The following is a 16,417-nucleotide window of genomic DNA, read 5'->3' as shown; positions in this document are numbered from 1 at the left end:
AGGCCAAAAATCCCTTGAGCACTATAATATTATTCTTAAAGCCTAAGCATTTAAATTCAATTAAGCCCATTGCAGGATATCAAAACATTTACTCTAACCAGCAAACCTACCGCAACATGATTTCAGACTAAAAATATTCAAGCTAATCAAAAGGGTAAATCTACTCAAATAAAACTTCTACGAAGTAAAGAGCATAGACTTAAGACTTTTACAACAAAGCACTAATTCATTAACATGTACTAAACAAAACAGAGAACATCCAAAATTATATTTAACAGAATCATCTCATGAAGAACAACACGAATTCATTTAAGCAACACACAAAATAAGATCAAAATGCTAGGATTAGAAAATGAACCTTTACATTGGCCGAATCCAAACTTTGAACTTCTGTAACTCAAAAATCAAGCCAAGGACCAGAACCATGACCAAAATCAATAACGACAACCTCAAACAAAACTTAAACGAACCAAACCCAAAAAGGAATCGCGAACGATCCAACTAGCGAAGAGCAGGGACATAAATTACGCCCGATTGCAGTTCTTTCTCGTGGTATTTTTAGGTTGGTTTATAACTGATTTTGGGGCCGTTTTTGGTTGATTTGCGTGGCTGATTTTGCTGAGTTTTGGGGTTGTTTTCTAGCAGTTTCGCAACTAGTTTTGCTGCTCTTTGGGGCTGGATCTTGGTCCCCCTTTTCAGCTCATTTTTGCTCTGAATTCGCAGCTTGTTTTGCTGCGTTTTGGACTGTTTCAAGGAGCTTTAGTGGCCAGCTTTCATTGCTATTTTTTGTTGTGATTTCCAGCTAAGTTTGGGTAGTTTTTAGAGGTTTTGGTGGCTTTCAGAGATGCTGGTTCGCGTCTGAAATTGTGAGAAGAAGAAGAGCCTAGGCTTACATGGCTTAGATGATAAAGCTCAACGAAGAAGAATGCCGGAAAACGGATGATTTGCGGTGCTGAAAACTTTTGAACTAGAAGGTTGTTGCTAGGTCTTTTCCTTTTAGGGAAGGGGTCTATTCTTGAGGATGGAGTTGAGCCCCCATTTTCAGCTGCTATTTCGGGTGTTTTTGAACTGGATTTTTGGGTCCTTGGGGGGTTAGTGTAGAGCTGGTTTCAAGCTGAAATTTTATGAGTGGGGACAAGCATGGTGGACAAGGAAAAATAAAGTGGGAACAAAGTATGGGGGGACAAAGAGTGGGGGGCAAGGAAAAGTGGAGTGACAAGTGAGGTATTGGCGAGATGAGTAGAAAAAGAAATTCAAGCATCGTCAAAAATTAGGTGCTCACAGCATGTCCCTCTTTGCTTGAAAACATGAAGAGTTTTCAGGCAAAGAAAAGATGAGCGATATGACTAATTTTTTGCCATACCATTATTCAAAAGGGAAGAAAATAAAAGATAGGGTGCAACGGAGTCCTGGTTTAGACAGTCTACATATCCCGGGTTATATGGGAATCAGGTCGCGTGTAGTTTAAGGAAAGTGATAGAATGATGAGTTGGAGAGTCGAGTGAGGCTCTGTTAAGGCTCCAGTCTGTGGTCCTGCTATTACATCAAAATCGAAAGAAACTAAACACGCCTATCAACTCTAAGTTAAAAGATTTCTATCTATAAGTCTTTTGAAGCTTGATCATGAGTCTTGACTGGTTGTTCATGCAGATTCTGATCTGAACCTTGATGCTTGCTAGCTGTAGGTGCTAGTTCATTCTTCTACGGCTTCTTCTGAGCAAAACGGAAAATGTGAAGCTCATAACTTCAGTCATGTCTTGAGCAGTCCATATCTTTTCCATCTGCTTCTGCATTTGGATTCACTTCTTTTCCTTTTCTTTTCTTTATTATAGATTGAGACTTCTTCTTTTATTCTTCTCGAACCCTGTGCCTCGAGGTAAAACCTGCTCATACATCACAACAAACAAACAAACAAAATTTTTCTGCCCCAGTTTTCACTAGAAAATTTTCGTGAGTTATTCTAACAAAATTCTAAACTACTTCTTTATTGAAAGCAATAAAAGAACGGGAATGGTGTACCCTGAAAAGGTCATGATAATTTTTTTTTGTCCCAAAATAATGTCTCAACTAAGGATTGGTGTACCTTATGTTGGGAAAATGTGGCTAGGGAATGGGATACCCTATATTGGCAATGATATCAGGGAGTGGTGTATCCTGAATATAAGATTAAATCAACTAGGGAGTGGTGTACCCTATACTGGTAAGGAAATGTAACCAGAGGTTGGCACCCTGTATTACTGGGAAAGGAAATATAACCAGGGGTTGGCGCCCTGTATTACTGAAAAGGAAATGTAACCAGGGGTTGGCGCCCTGTATTACTGAAAAAGGAAATGTAACCATGGGTTGGTGCCTTGTATTACTGAAAAAGGAAATGTAACCAGGGGTTGGCGCCCTGTATTACTGAAAAATAAAATGTAACCACGCGTTGGCGCCTTGTATTACTAAAAAGGAAATGTAACCAAGGGTTAGCGCCATGTATTACAGAAAAAGGAAATGCAACCAGGGGTCGGCGCCCTGTATTACTGAAAAGAAAATGTAACCAGGGGTTGGGCCCTGTATTATTGAAAAGTAAATGTAACCAGGAGTTGGCGCCCTGTATTACAGAAAAAGGAAATGCAACCAGGGGTCGGCGCCCTGTATTACTGAAAAGGAAATGTAACCAGGGGTTGGGGCCCTGTATTACGGAAAAAATGCTGAATCCCCTCGGCAAAATGGTTCTACCTGGGTTAAACTATTAAAAACAAGCCTGGACAAAGAGTACTTCTTCTCGAGTTAAGCTACGTAAAACAACTTGAGCGAAGAGTACTTCTACTCGGAACTATGAGCTGGATCCCCGTAGGCGAAAAGGTTCTACATGGGTTAAGCTAGGTAAAATTACCTGAGTGAAGAGTAGTTCTACTCAGAATTATGAGATGGATCCCCCTAGGTGAAAAGGTTCTACCTGGGTTAAGCTACGTAAAACTACCTGAGCGAAAAGTACTTCTACTCGGAACTATGAGCTGGATCCCCTTAGGTGAAAAGGTTCTACCTGGGTTAAGCTACGAAAAACAGCCTTGGCAAAGAGTACTTCTACCCGGAACTATGAGCTGGATCCCCCCAGGAGAAAAGGTTCTACCTGGGTTAAGCTACGTAAAACAACCTGAGCGAAAAGTACTTCTACCCAGAACTATGAGCTAGATCCCCCCAAGAGAAAAGGTTCTACCTGGGTTAAGCTACGTAAAACTACCCGAGCGAAGAGTACTTCTACTCAGAATTATGACCTGGATCCCCCTAGGGGAAAAGTTCTACCTGGGTTAAGCTACATAAAACTACCTGAGCGAAGAGTACTTCTATCATGAACAATAAGCTCGATCCCCCTCAGCGAAAAGGTTCTACCTGGGTTAAGCAACGTAAAACAGCCTGGGCGAAGAGTACTTCTACCTGGAACTATGAGCTGAATCCCCCTAGGCAAAACAAGTTCTACCTAGGTTAAGCTATAAAAAACAACCTGAGCGAAGAGTACTTCTACCCGGAACTATGAGTTGGATCCCCCTAGGCGAAAAAGTTCTACTTGGGTTAAGCTACGTAAAACAACCTAAGCGAAGAGTACTTCTATCCAGAACTATGAGTTGGATCCCCCTAGGAGCAAAGGTTCTACCTGGGTTAAGCTACAAAAACACAGTCTGGGCGAAGAGTACTTCTACGCGGAACTATGAGCGGGATCACCATAGGCGATAAGGTTCTACCTGGGTTAAGCTACGAAAAACGAGCTTGGGCGAAGAGTACTTCTACCCGAAAACTATGAGCTGGATCCCCCTAGGCGAAAAGGTTCTACCTGGATTAAGTTACGTAAAACATCCTGAGCGAAAAGAACTTCTACCCGAAACTATTAGCTGGATCTCCCTAGGTAAAAAGTTTCTACCTGGGTTAAGCTACGAAAAATAGCCTAAGCGAAGAGTACTTCTACCCGGAAGTATGAGCTGGATCCCCCTAGGTGAAAATGTTCTACCTGGGTTAAGCTACGTAAAACAACCTGAGCGAAGAGTACTTCTACCCGGAAACTATGAGTTGGATCCTCCTAGGTGAAAAGGTTCTACCTGGGTTAAGCTACGAAAAACAACCTGCGCGAAGAGTACTTCTACTCGGGACTATGAGCTAGATCCCCCTAGGCAAAAACGTTCTACCTGGTTTAAGCTACGTAAAACAACCTGAGCGAAAAGTACTTCTACCCGGAAACTATGAGCTGGATCCCCTAGGCGAAAAGGTTCTACCTGGGTTAAGCTACGAAAAATAGCCTGTGCGAAGAGTACTTCTACCCGGAAACTATGAGCTGGATCCCCCTAGGCGAAAAGGTTCTACCTGGGTTAAGCTACGAAAAATAGCCTGGGCGAAGAGTACTTCTACTCGGAACTAAGAGCTGAATCCCTCTAGGCGAAAAGGTTCTACCTGGGTTAAGCTACGAAAATAATCTGTAATAGTGATGTATGCTGAAAATAAAAGAAAATAGATATTTTGCGAAACTCACCTTTCGTGACATTCGTTCTTTAGGAATTGCCATTGTGCACTAATAGTGTGGCCTTGATGTCTTAGGCAGCTTGGCTTTGTGCCCATCTTTCTTTTGATGATGATTTCAACCTACCACTAGATGTTTCCTGAATACCACTTGCATTTCTGGCCCGGGAGTGATATTTCCAACTTTTACATGACGGTTGATCATGTGGAAATAAACCTTTTCAACTTTATTTTGCCTTTGTGGCATCTCACTTTCGACTTATTTCCTCCAACACTTCCAATTTCAGAGCATTGGGGAACCTTTGGCTTTTCAAATTTTGCCAAAACGGTTAGTCACTTGGGACTTAACATATTCCACTTCATTTTGCCTTGTAGGCACTTTCAATTTGAATTTCTCCTTTCGAGAGTTTTTGATTTTAAAGCATTAGCTACCGAGGCCAGTCATGGTTGACTTGATGCCCCTGCCAAGGCTGGGTGCCTATTGAATATTAGCTTGTATCAAACGAAAGCCATGTAAATCAGTCTTGTTATCACTTCTTTGCCTTAGTTTTGGAACAGATTTAAACCGAAAAAGATTCAAAGAAAAATAAACAATGGAATGCAAAATGAATTTAGACAAGAGGTATCCCTTTCGGGGGAAGGAAAGAAGGACTTATCTGGAGTACATGCAGACTTCAATGAACATGACATGCCTTTTGGGCTGGATGCATGATCTGTGTAAACCTTCTGACTCTTAGAAATTCATCACAACTTTTGCCTCGAAACCGAGAAACCTTGCCCAGAACTGTCAATACCAATGGCTGTGAAGATCCTCTTTTCAATCAGTAGTGCCATTTGCGTGTTTTCACCAGCTAATCTCTCTCATTTCTTTTCTCACCATCGCCTTATAGTGCCCTTTGCGGGTTTTCACTAACAAGAATCTCTCATTTTCATTTGCTCTGCTCGTCATCACCCTATGGTGCTCGTGAGGGTTTTCACCAATAAGACTCTTATATTTTATTTCTCTCATTTTGGTGGCATCTGATCCAAGTGATTATATCCTCCAATTCTTGAGCATTCTCGTTGATTGATCGTAAGGACTTGAAAAAGATTTGGGTAAAACGGATTTGGATTGAATTACAACTTTGGAACCTTTCAGGCGAGACCATCATCGAACCATTGTAACATTTTCCCTAGTTTCAACTTTTGGGGGAATGTGAGCTTTTGTTTTGGTGTGACTGAACCCCAGAGAGATGCTGCTTACGTATCCTTTCGGAATCAAGTCGAACGTAGTTCAAGGACATGAACTATTTTGATTTTTTTTGTTTTTCTGTTTCTTTTTTTCTTCTTCTTTTTTTCCTTCTTTTTTTTTGTTTTTCTTTTTATTTTTAAATAACATCTTCAGGTTCCAAAGAGGGTAATCAAAGAAAGGTAACTAGCTCAAAAGCATTGATGGTGTTTGGATAGTGAGAATGAAAGCCTTCGTCATCCCAATAAGAGAACATTAATGCTACATAGAGGGTCAAACATAGTACCTTTTGACTGCATTGACGTTGACGGTTTTTTCAGGGACATTTCCTTCGTTGCTTCCCAGGTACAACGCTCTCTTTTATAGTACCCTATTTACAAAGTATGTACCTTTTCAATTTGGAGTCAATTTTCCTTTAGCTTCTTTATGAGGTGGGAGGATATGTCTCAGAATGAGTTGTCCTATTTTAAATTTCCTAGGTCGCACTTTCTTGTTGTAGACAAGGGCCATTTTTTGCTGGTACAACTGCCCGTGGAAAACTGCGACCAATCGTTTTTCATCAATCAGTGCCAATTGTTCCAAACCGGCTCTTGACCCAATCTTTATCATCAATCTCGGATTCAACAATGATCCGAAGAGGAGGAATTTCAACTTCTTTCGATTTCATTCGGACTTGGCTTAGGCCTACTGTTCCAATTCTTGTTTATTTTCTCACAAACTTTATCTACAACATATTCTGTTTCTTGACTCATTATTTCGGGGTCTGACAGCGTTTTAGGATCTAGGCATGAAGTCCGCAAGCATGTCATGTCATTAAAATCTGCATTAAAAGAACTGAAAAGAAAATAAGAAAAGTGACAAGATTAAGAAAAGAGATTCCTGGACAACGAAATATTAATTTTATTTTATTTTTATTTTATTTATTTTTGATTTTTTTTCTTTTGAATTTTAAAGATAGAAGGGTTTACATTGGAAAGTAAGACAATAAAGTAAAATATTCGGATCACACCCTGAGATAATCCGAACACATAAAGGATAGCAATACTGGCTACCGAGACTCCCGTCTGATGGAGGACTTTCAAGCTTGGCGATCGTTTTTGTTTTGGCTTTTCTTATATCTCGGCAATGGGTGCAATGGCCTTCAGTGCCAGATCAAATTCCTCATTTTCACAGATCATTCCGACTATTGGCCCATTGGTGTGAGTAGGGAGAGGGTTGTTCATCATATTAGGGGCCTTTTCATCCCTAAGCACTATTGTCTTGACCTCGATGAGGTCTTCCACTACTCTCTTAAGAGTCCAACAGTCTTTCGTATCATGTCCCACTACTCCAGGGTGGTATTCACATCTAGCATTAGCCCGTATCATCTTTCACTGTTCTCTTAAAAGTCCAACAGTCTTCAGTATCATGTCCCACTATTCCAGAATGGTATTCACATCTAGCATTAGCCCGGTGTGATGGGGACTCGGGGCTTGGCCGGTTCGGGGCCACTGGCTGCAGCAGACCTAGCCTGACTAGCTTTTGGAACAAACTCGAGTATGATTCACCAACAAGGGTGAACTGATTACATCTCGGAAGGCTCTTTTGTTTTTCATTTTTTTCATTTTTTTCATTTTATTTTTTTTCATTTTTTTTTCATATCATGATATATTTTCTCTTTCTGTTGTTTTTCGCTCTTTGTTTTTCTCTGTAATTTTTTCACTCTTTTCTTTCTTTTTCACTCAATTGTTTGTTTTTTCGATTCTTTTCTCACTCAAATTATTTATGGCTATGATCGAATTCGATGAGGATTGCCTATGTATCATAACGCCGTATGAATCAGATCTTGCGTAGTTCGGGAAGATTAGAAATAAAAAAAATTAAATCTTTTTTTTATTTTAAATTTTCGAAAGAAACACTTATAATAAAGAAAGAAATTATTTTTGGAATTTAATTTTTGTTTTTTGAGAGTTTTTGAAAAGAAAGACTTCAAAAGAAGGAAATTATTTTTTGTTTGAATTGCAATTTATTTTTTTATTTATTCCGGAGAAAGACGTCTAAAGAATTTTTTTTTTGGAATTTTGATTTGATTTTATTTTTCAAATGAAAGACTTCTAAAACAAGAAAATATTGGGGCCGGAACCGATGAGATTTGCCTACGTATCTCACATCCGGTGAGAATCACACTCGCGTAGTTCGATAAATCAGAAATAAAGTAAATAAACTAATTCTTTTTTTTTACTCATATACAGATAATCCCATAAAAGCTCCTAATAGTAAAATATTTTGGATTTGTTTTTTCGGGGATTTGTTTTTAAACAAAACTTCTAAAGATAGATTTTTTTTGGAATTTTCAAAAGAAATCCTTTTTTAAAAAAAAACAAGGACGAAAATATTTTTGGATTTGATGTTTCAAAGAAAGAATCTAAAAAAGGAATTAAAGAAAAATATTTTTTTGGATTTTTGAAAATTGGGGCCGGAACCGATGAGGTTTGCCTACGTATATCACATCCGGTGAGAATCAGACACACGTAGTTCGGTAAAACCAACTATATTTCTCCTTTTCTTCTTTTTTTGAAAATTAATCTTTAAAAATCATACTCACTAGACAACATCATTTTTTATTTTTTTTATTTTCTGTTCATTCAACTAATTTATGCTAAAGTTGGCAACATGCAAGCCTCCCAAATAATGCAACAAGTAGCACATAACATGACATAATAGTTTCAACATGGTAGTTGTCCTAAAAAAGAACTTGGCCCCTATACCGACTCATGCTAAGTCAAATGCACATGATGGAAATAAAGCGAACCTACAAGGGATATCCGACATGAGGTTTGTTCTTCTAGGTTTAAATACTGGCGGAGAAGGTATCTAGATTGGCTTAACCAAGCGGACAACTCGAGCCGAGTAGGGTCAGCGTACCGGTAGCATTGCTTTCCGGCTTAGCTGGTGGTGCTCCATGCCTAAAATATGTGTGACTAAAATCCTTTACCGGGTGACAAGCACCTCGGTTATCTCAAAGAAAGCGGGCTATGTCAAGCAAATGCCCAAGTTAATTTCAAGAAGACTAAGAGGGGTGCAAGAGAAGACAGTTTATATGTACAGTTCAATAATATCAAAGCGGTAAAAAGCGAACAACTAGCACATTAGGCCCAAATAAATCACAATATATACAAAATTAATAAAGCCATATAAAAAGTCAACATGTGCACGCTTGAATTCTAGTTTGTCCCCAGCAGAGTGGCCAGAGTTGTCACACCCCTTTTTTACCCCAAAGGATATAATGTATGTTATGAATTGTGGGTTAAAGAGTTTTACCAATTAAAGTGACAAGCTTGAGTAGGGACTATTTTATTTACAGAGTCGCCACTTGGAATTAATTTTTTGGTATCCTAAGTCACATTTTATTTGAATCCCTAGTCAAAGGAAGGTTTGACTTTTTTATTATTGGTATGCGAAAATAAAAGTCCAGATAAGAAATTTTGTTGACCGGGGATAAGGTGTAAGGCATTCCCCGAGTCCCGTTGTTCAAGCACGGTCGCTTTTATTGACTTATACTTGGATTGAATTAATTTTGGACAAACTGTCCTTTATACGATTTTCAAGTTTTTCCTATGTCCGCTTTTATTACGTGATTGTTAGAATTACTAAAGAATGATTTAGAGAATATTACATTGTCGTGACCACACTACACAAGCGAATGCGTGATCGAAAACGAAATTAATTAAATTTATCATAATCGCGCCTCGCAAACGAATCCGAAATCATGACAATCAAATAATTATAGTAGTTTTGAGAAATTACTACATTTGTCATTAAGTAAATTAGTTTTAGGAAATTATTAAATGCCACTATTGTGTTACGCAAGCGAATCCGCGATTAGAACAAGAGATTAATTAAATTAGAAAATAATTAAGCTATGGAGATTATAGAATTAATTTACTAAATATTAAACATCACGCTACGCAAGCGAGTCCGTGAATAAAAAAGTTAAAGTGCGCCTACTAGTTACCTAGCGATATTGTTAATTATTTTTCCTAAACTAATTTTGAGATTATTGGGAAATCCAAAATTATGGAATGATTGTTTGGAAAGGTGTGCACTTTATTATTAGCTAACGAGACAAGATATGGAGATGATTAGCATTATCCAATAGGAAAGAAATGAGTCTGCTTGTGCTTATTTTATTTAAGGAGGTGAAGCATAATTCTTTTGGGTCAAATTCTCTTTTCATCAAGAATTATATCCAGCAACCCCTATTACTAAGCTAACTTAGGCCCAAAATCCCTTTAGCACTATAATATTATTCTTAAAGCCTAAACATTTAAATTCAATTAAGTTATTGCACGATATCAAAACATTTACTCTAACCAACAAACTTGCCGCAATATGATTTCAGACTAAAAATATTCAAGCTAATCAAAGGGGGAAATCTACTCAAATAAAACTTCTACGAAGAAAAGAGCATAGACTTAAGACTTTTACAACAAAGCACTAATTTGTTAACATGTACTAAACAAAACAGAGAACATCCAAAATTATATTTAACAAAATCATCTCATGAAGAACAACACGAATTCATTTAAGCAACACACAAAATAAGATCAAAATGCTAGGAATAAAAAAAATGAACCTTTATATTGGCCGAATCCAAACTTTGAACTTCTGTAACTCAAAAATCAAGACAAGGACCAGAACCATGACCAAAATCAATAACGACGACCTCAAACGAAACTAAAACGAACCAAACCCAAAAAGGAATCGTGAACGATCGAGCTAGCGAAGAGTAGGGACATAGATTACGCCCGATAGCAGTTCTTTCTCGTGGTATTTTCAGGTCGGTTTATAACTGGTTTTGGGGCCATTTTTGGTTGATTTGCGTGGATGATTTTGCTCAGTTTTGGGGGTGTTTTCTAGCAGTTTCGCAGCTGTTTTTGCTGCTCTTTGGGGCTGGATCTTGGTCCCCTTTTTCAGCTCATTTTTTGTCTGAATTCGCAACTTGTTTTGCTGCGTTATGGACTGTTTCAGGGAGCTTTAGTGGCCAGCTTTCATTGTTGTTTTTTGTTGTGATTTTCAGCTAAGTTTGGTAGTGTTTAGAGGTTTTGGTGGCTTTCAGAGCTGCTGGTTCGCGTCTGAAATTGTAAGAAGAAGAAGAGCCTAGGCTTACATGACTTAGATGATAAAGCTGAACGAAGAAGAAGGCCGAAAAACGGATGATTTGCGGTGCTGAAAACTTTTGAACTAGAAGGTTGTTGCTAGGTCTTTTCTTTTTAGGGAAGGGGTCTGTTCTTGAGGATGGAGTTGAGCCCCCATTTTCAGCTGATATTTCGGGTGTTTTTGAACTGGATTTTTGGGTCCTTGGGGGTGAGTGTACAGCTAGTTTCAAGCTAAAATTTTGTGAGTGGGGACAAGCATGAGGGACAAGCATGGGGGACAAGGGAAAGTGGAGTGGCGACAAAGTGTGTGGGGGGCAAAGAGTGGGGGGCAAGGGAAAGTGGAGTGAGAAGTGAGGTATTGGCGAGATGAGTGGAAAAAAGAATTCAAGCATGGTAAAATATTAGGTGCTCACAGCATGCCCCTCTATGCTTGGAAACATGAAGAGTTTTCAGGCAAAGAAAAGATGAGCGATATGACTAATATTTTGCCATACCATTATTCAAAAGGGAAGAAAATAAGGTTTAGACAACGTACATATTCCGTGTTATATGGAAATCAGGTCGCGTGTAGTTCAAGCAGAGTGAGGGAATGATGAGTTAGAGAGTCGAGTGAGGTTCTGTCAAGGCTCCAGTCTGTGGTACTTCTATTACATCAAAATCGAAATAAACTAAACAACCCTATCAACCCTAAGTTACAAGATTTCTATCTATAAGTATTTTGAAGCTTGATCATGAGTTTTGACTGGTTTTTCATGCAGACTCTGATCTGAACCTTGATGGTTGCTAGCTGTAGGTGCTAGTTCATTATTCTACGGCTTCTTCTGAGCAAAACGGGAAATGTGAAGCTCGTAACTTCAGTCATGTCTTGAGCAGTCCATATCCTTTCCATCTGCTTCTGCATTTGGATTCACTTCTTTTCCTTTTCTTTTCTATATTATGGATTGAGACTTCTTCTTTTGTTCATCTCGAACCCTGTGCCTTGAGGTAAAACCTGCTCAGACATCACAACAAATAAACGAACGAAATTTTTCTGCCCCAGTTTTTACTAGAAAAATTTCGTGAGTTATTCTAACAAAATTCTAAACTACTTCTTTATTTAAAGCAATAAAAGAACGGGAATGGTGTACCCTGAAAAGGTCATGATGATTTTTCTTTGGTCCCAAAAGAATGTCTCAACTAAGGATTGGTGTACCTTATGTTGGAAAAATATGGCCAGGGAATGGGATACCCTATATTGGCAATGATATCAGGGAGTGGTGTATCCTGCATTTAAGATCAAATCAACTAGGAAGTGGTGTGCCCTATACTGGTAAGGAAATGTAACCAGGGGTTGGCGCCCTATATTACTGAAAAAGAAAATGTAACTAGGGGTTGGCACCCAGCTAGGGGTTGGCGCCCTGTATTACTGAAAAGGAAATGTAACCAGGGGTTAGCGCCCTATATTACTGAAAAAGGAAATATAACCAGGGGTTGGCGCCCTGTATTACTGAAAAAAGAAATGTAACCATGGATTGGCGCCCTCTATTACTGAAAAGGAAATGTAACCAAGGGTTGGCGCCATATATTACTAAAAAAAGAAATGTAACCAGAGGTTGGCGCCCTGTATTATTGAAAAGGAAATGTAACTAGGGGTTGGCGCCCTGTATTACTGAAAAGGGAAATGCAACCAGGGGTCGGCGCCTTGTATTACTGAAAAGGAAATGTAACCAGGGGTTGGCGCCATGTATTACTGAACAAATGCCAAATCCCCTTGGCAAAAAGGTTCTACCTGGGTTAAACTATTAAAAACAAGCCTGGACAAAGAGTACTTCTTCCCGGGTTAAGCTACACAAAACAACTTGAGCGAAGAGTACTTCTACTCGGAACTATGAGCTGGATCCCCCTAGGCGAAAAGGTTCTACCTGGGTTAAGCTAGGTAAAACTACCTGAGCGAAGAGTACTTCTACTCAGAATTATTAGTTGGACCCCCCTAGGCGAAAAGGTTCTACCTGGGTTAAGCTATGTAAAACTACCTGAGCGAAAGGTACTTCTACTCGGAACTATGAGCTGGATCCCCCTAGGCGAAAAGGTTCTACCTCGGTTAAGCTACAAAAACACAGTATGGGCAAAAAGTACTGCTACCCGGAACTATGAGTTGGATCCCTCTAGGCGAAAAGGTTCTACTTGGGTTAAGCTACGTAAAACAACCTGAGCGAAGAGTATTTCTACCCGGAACTATGAGTTGGATCCCCCTAGGCGAAAAGGTTCTACCTGGGTTAAGCTACGAAAAATAGCTTGGGCGAAGAGTACTTCTACCCGGAAATTATAAGCTGGATCCCCCTAGGAGAAAAGGTTCTACCTGGGTTAAGCTACGTAAAACTACCTGAGCGAAGAGTACTTCTACCCGGAACTATAAGCTCGATCCCCCTAGACGAAAAGGTTCTACATGGGTTAAGCTACGTAAAACAACTTGAGCGAAGAGTACTTTTACCCGTAACTATAAGCTAGATCCCCCTAGGCAAAAAAGGTTCTACCTGGGTTAAGCTACGAAAAACAACCTGAACGAAAAGTACTTCTACCCGGAACTATGAGTTGGATCCCCCTAGGAGACAATGTTCTACCTGGGTCAAGCTACGTAAAACATCCTAAGCGAAGAGTACTTCTACCCGGAACTATGAGTTAGATGCCCCTAGGAGAAAAGGTTCTACCTGGGTTAAGCTACAAAAACACAGTTTGGGCGAAGAGTACTTCTACCTGGAACTATGAACTGGATCACCCTAGGCGATAAAGTTCTACCTAGGTTAAGCTATGAAAAATGAGATTGGGCGAAGAGTATTTCTACCCGAAAACTATGATCTGGATCCCCCTAGGCAAAAAGGTTTTACCTGGTTAAGCTACGTAAAACATCCTGAGCGAAAAGTACTTCTACCCGGAACTATGAGCTGGATCCCCCTAGGAGAAAAGATTCTACCTGGGTTAAGCTACGAAAAACAGCCTAAGCGAAGAGTACTTCTACCCGGAACTATGAGCTGGATCCCCCTAGGCGAAAAGGTTCTACCTGGGTTAAGCTACGTAAAACAACCTGAGCGAAGAGTACTTCTACCCGGAAACTATGAGTTGGATCCTCCTAGGCGAAAAGGTTCTACCTGGGTTAAGCTACGAAAAATAACCTGGGCGAAGAGTACTTCTACTCGGGACTGTGAGTTGGATCCCCTAGGAGAAAAGGTTCTATCTGAGTTAAGCTACGTAAAACAACTTAAGCGAAAAGTACTTCTACCCGGAAACTATGAGCTGGATCCCCCTAGGCGAAAAGGTTCTACCTGGGTTAAGCTACAAAAAATAGCCTGGGTGAAGAGTACTTCTACCCGAAAACTATGAGCTAGATACCCCTAGGCGAAAAAGTTCTACCTGGGTTAAGCTACGAAAAGCAGCCTGGGCGAAGAGTACTTCTACCCGGAACTATGAGCTGAATCCCCCTAGGCGAAAAGGTTCTACCTGGGTTAAGCTACGAAAATAATCTGTAATAGTGATGCATGCTGAAAATAAAAGAAAATAGATATTTTGCGAAACTCACCTTTGGTGACATTCGTTCTTTAGGAATCGCCATTCTGCACTGCTTTGTTCTTGCTTCAAAACAAAGAAAAATTGTGACTTTTAAAATGTGGTAGTCGGTGTGTGGCCTTGATGTCTTTGGCAGCTTGGCTTTGTGCCCATCTTTCTTTTGATGATGATGTCAACCTACCACTAGATGTTTCCTGAATACCACTTGCATTTCTGGCCCCAGAGTGATGTTTCCAACTTTTACATGTCGGTTGGTCGCGTGGGACTTAACCTTTTCAACTTTATTTTGCCTTTTTGGCATCTCACTTTCGACTTATTTCCTCCACAACTTCCAATTTTAAAGCATTGGGGAACCTTTGGCTTTTCAAACTTTTGCCAAAACGGTTAGCCACTTGGGACTTACCCTATTCAACTTCATTTTACCTTGTAGGCACTTTCAATTTGAATATCTCCTTTCGAGAGTTTTTGATTTCAAAGCATCAGCCACCATGGCCAGTCAGGCTGGGTGCCTCTTGAATATTAGCTTGTATCAAACGAAAGCCCTGTAAATCAGTCTTGTTATCACTTCTTTGCCTTAGTTTTGGAACAGAGTTAAACCGAAAGAGATTCAAAGAAAAACAAATAATGGAATGGACAATGAATTTAGACAAGAGGTATCCCTTTCGGGGGAAGGAAAGAAGGATTTATCTGGAGTACATGCAGACTTCAATAAACATGACATACATATTGGACTGGATGCCTAATCTGTGTAAACCGTCCAACTCTTAGAAATTCAACACAACTTTTGCCTCGAAACTGAGAAACCTTGCCCAGGACTGTCAATACCAATGGCTGTGAAGATCCTCTTTTCGATCAGTAGTGCCATTTATGGGTTTTCACCAGCTAATCTCTCTCATTTCTCTTCTCACCATCGTCTTATAGTGCCCTTTGCGGGTTTTCACTAACAAGACTCTCTCATTTTCATTTGCTATGCTCGTCATCGCCCTATGGTGCCCGTGAAGGTTTTCACCAATAAGACTCTCATATTTTATTTCTCTCATTTTGGTGGCATCTGATCCAAGTGATTGTATCCTCCAATTCTTGAGCATTCTCGTTGATTGATCGGAATGACTTAAAAAGGATTTGGGTAAAACGGATTTGGGTAAAACGGATTTGGATTGAATTACAACTTTGGAACCTCTCAGGCGAGACCATCACCGAACCATTGTAACATTTTCCCAGTTTCAACGTTTTGGGGAATGCGGATTTTTGTTTTGGTGTGACTGAACCCCAGAGAGAGGCTGCCTACGTATCCTTTCGGAATCAAGTCAAATGTAGTTCAAGGACATGAACTATTTTGATTTTCTTTTATTTTTCTTTTTCTTTTTTTCTTTGTTTTGTTTTTCTTCTTTTTTTTCCTTCTTTGTTTTGTTTTTCTTTTCTTTTTTTAAATAACATCTTCAGGTTCCAAAGAGGGCAATCAAAGAAAGGTAACTAACTCAAAAGCGTTGATGGTGTTTGGATAGCGAGAATAAAAGTCTTCGTCATCCCAATCAGAGAACATTAATGCTACATAGAGGGTCAAACATAGTACCTTTTGACTGCATTGACGTTGACGGTTTTTTCAGGGACATTTCCTTCGTTGCTTCCCAGGTACAACGCTCTCTTTTACAGTACTCTATTTACAATGTATGTATCTTTCTAATTAGGATTCAATTTTCCTTTAGCTTCTTCATGAGGTGGGAGGATACGTCTCAGAATGAGTTGTCCTATTTTAAATTTTCTAGGCCGCACTTTCTTGTTGTAGACAAGGGTCATTTTGTGTTGGTACAACTGCCCGTGAAAAACTGCGACCAATCGTTTTTCATCAATCAATGTCAATTGTTCCAAATCGGCTCTTAACCCAATCTTTATCATCAATCTCGGCTTCAACAATGATCTGAAGATGAGGAATTTCAACTTCTTTCGATTTCATTCGGACTTGGCTTAGGCCTACTGTTTCAATTCTTGTTTATTTTCTCACAAGCTTTATCTCTAACAC

This window comes from Nicotiana tabacum, chromosome 24 (genome assembly GCF_000715075.1).
Source record: "Nicotiana tabacum cultivar K326 chromosome 24, ASM71507v2, whole genome shotgun sequence".
Lineage (NCBI taxonomy): Eukaryota > Viridiplantae > Streptophyta > Magnoliopsida > Solanales > Solanaceae > Nicotiana > Nicotiana tabacum.
This window is presented reverse-complemented; position numbering follows the sequence as displayed.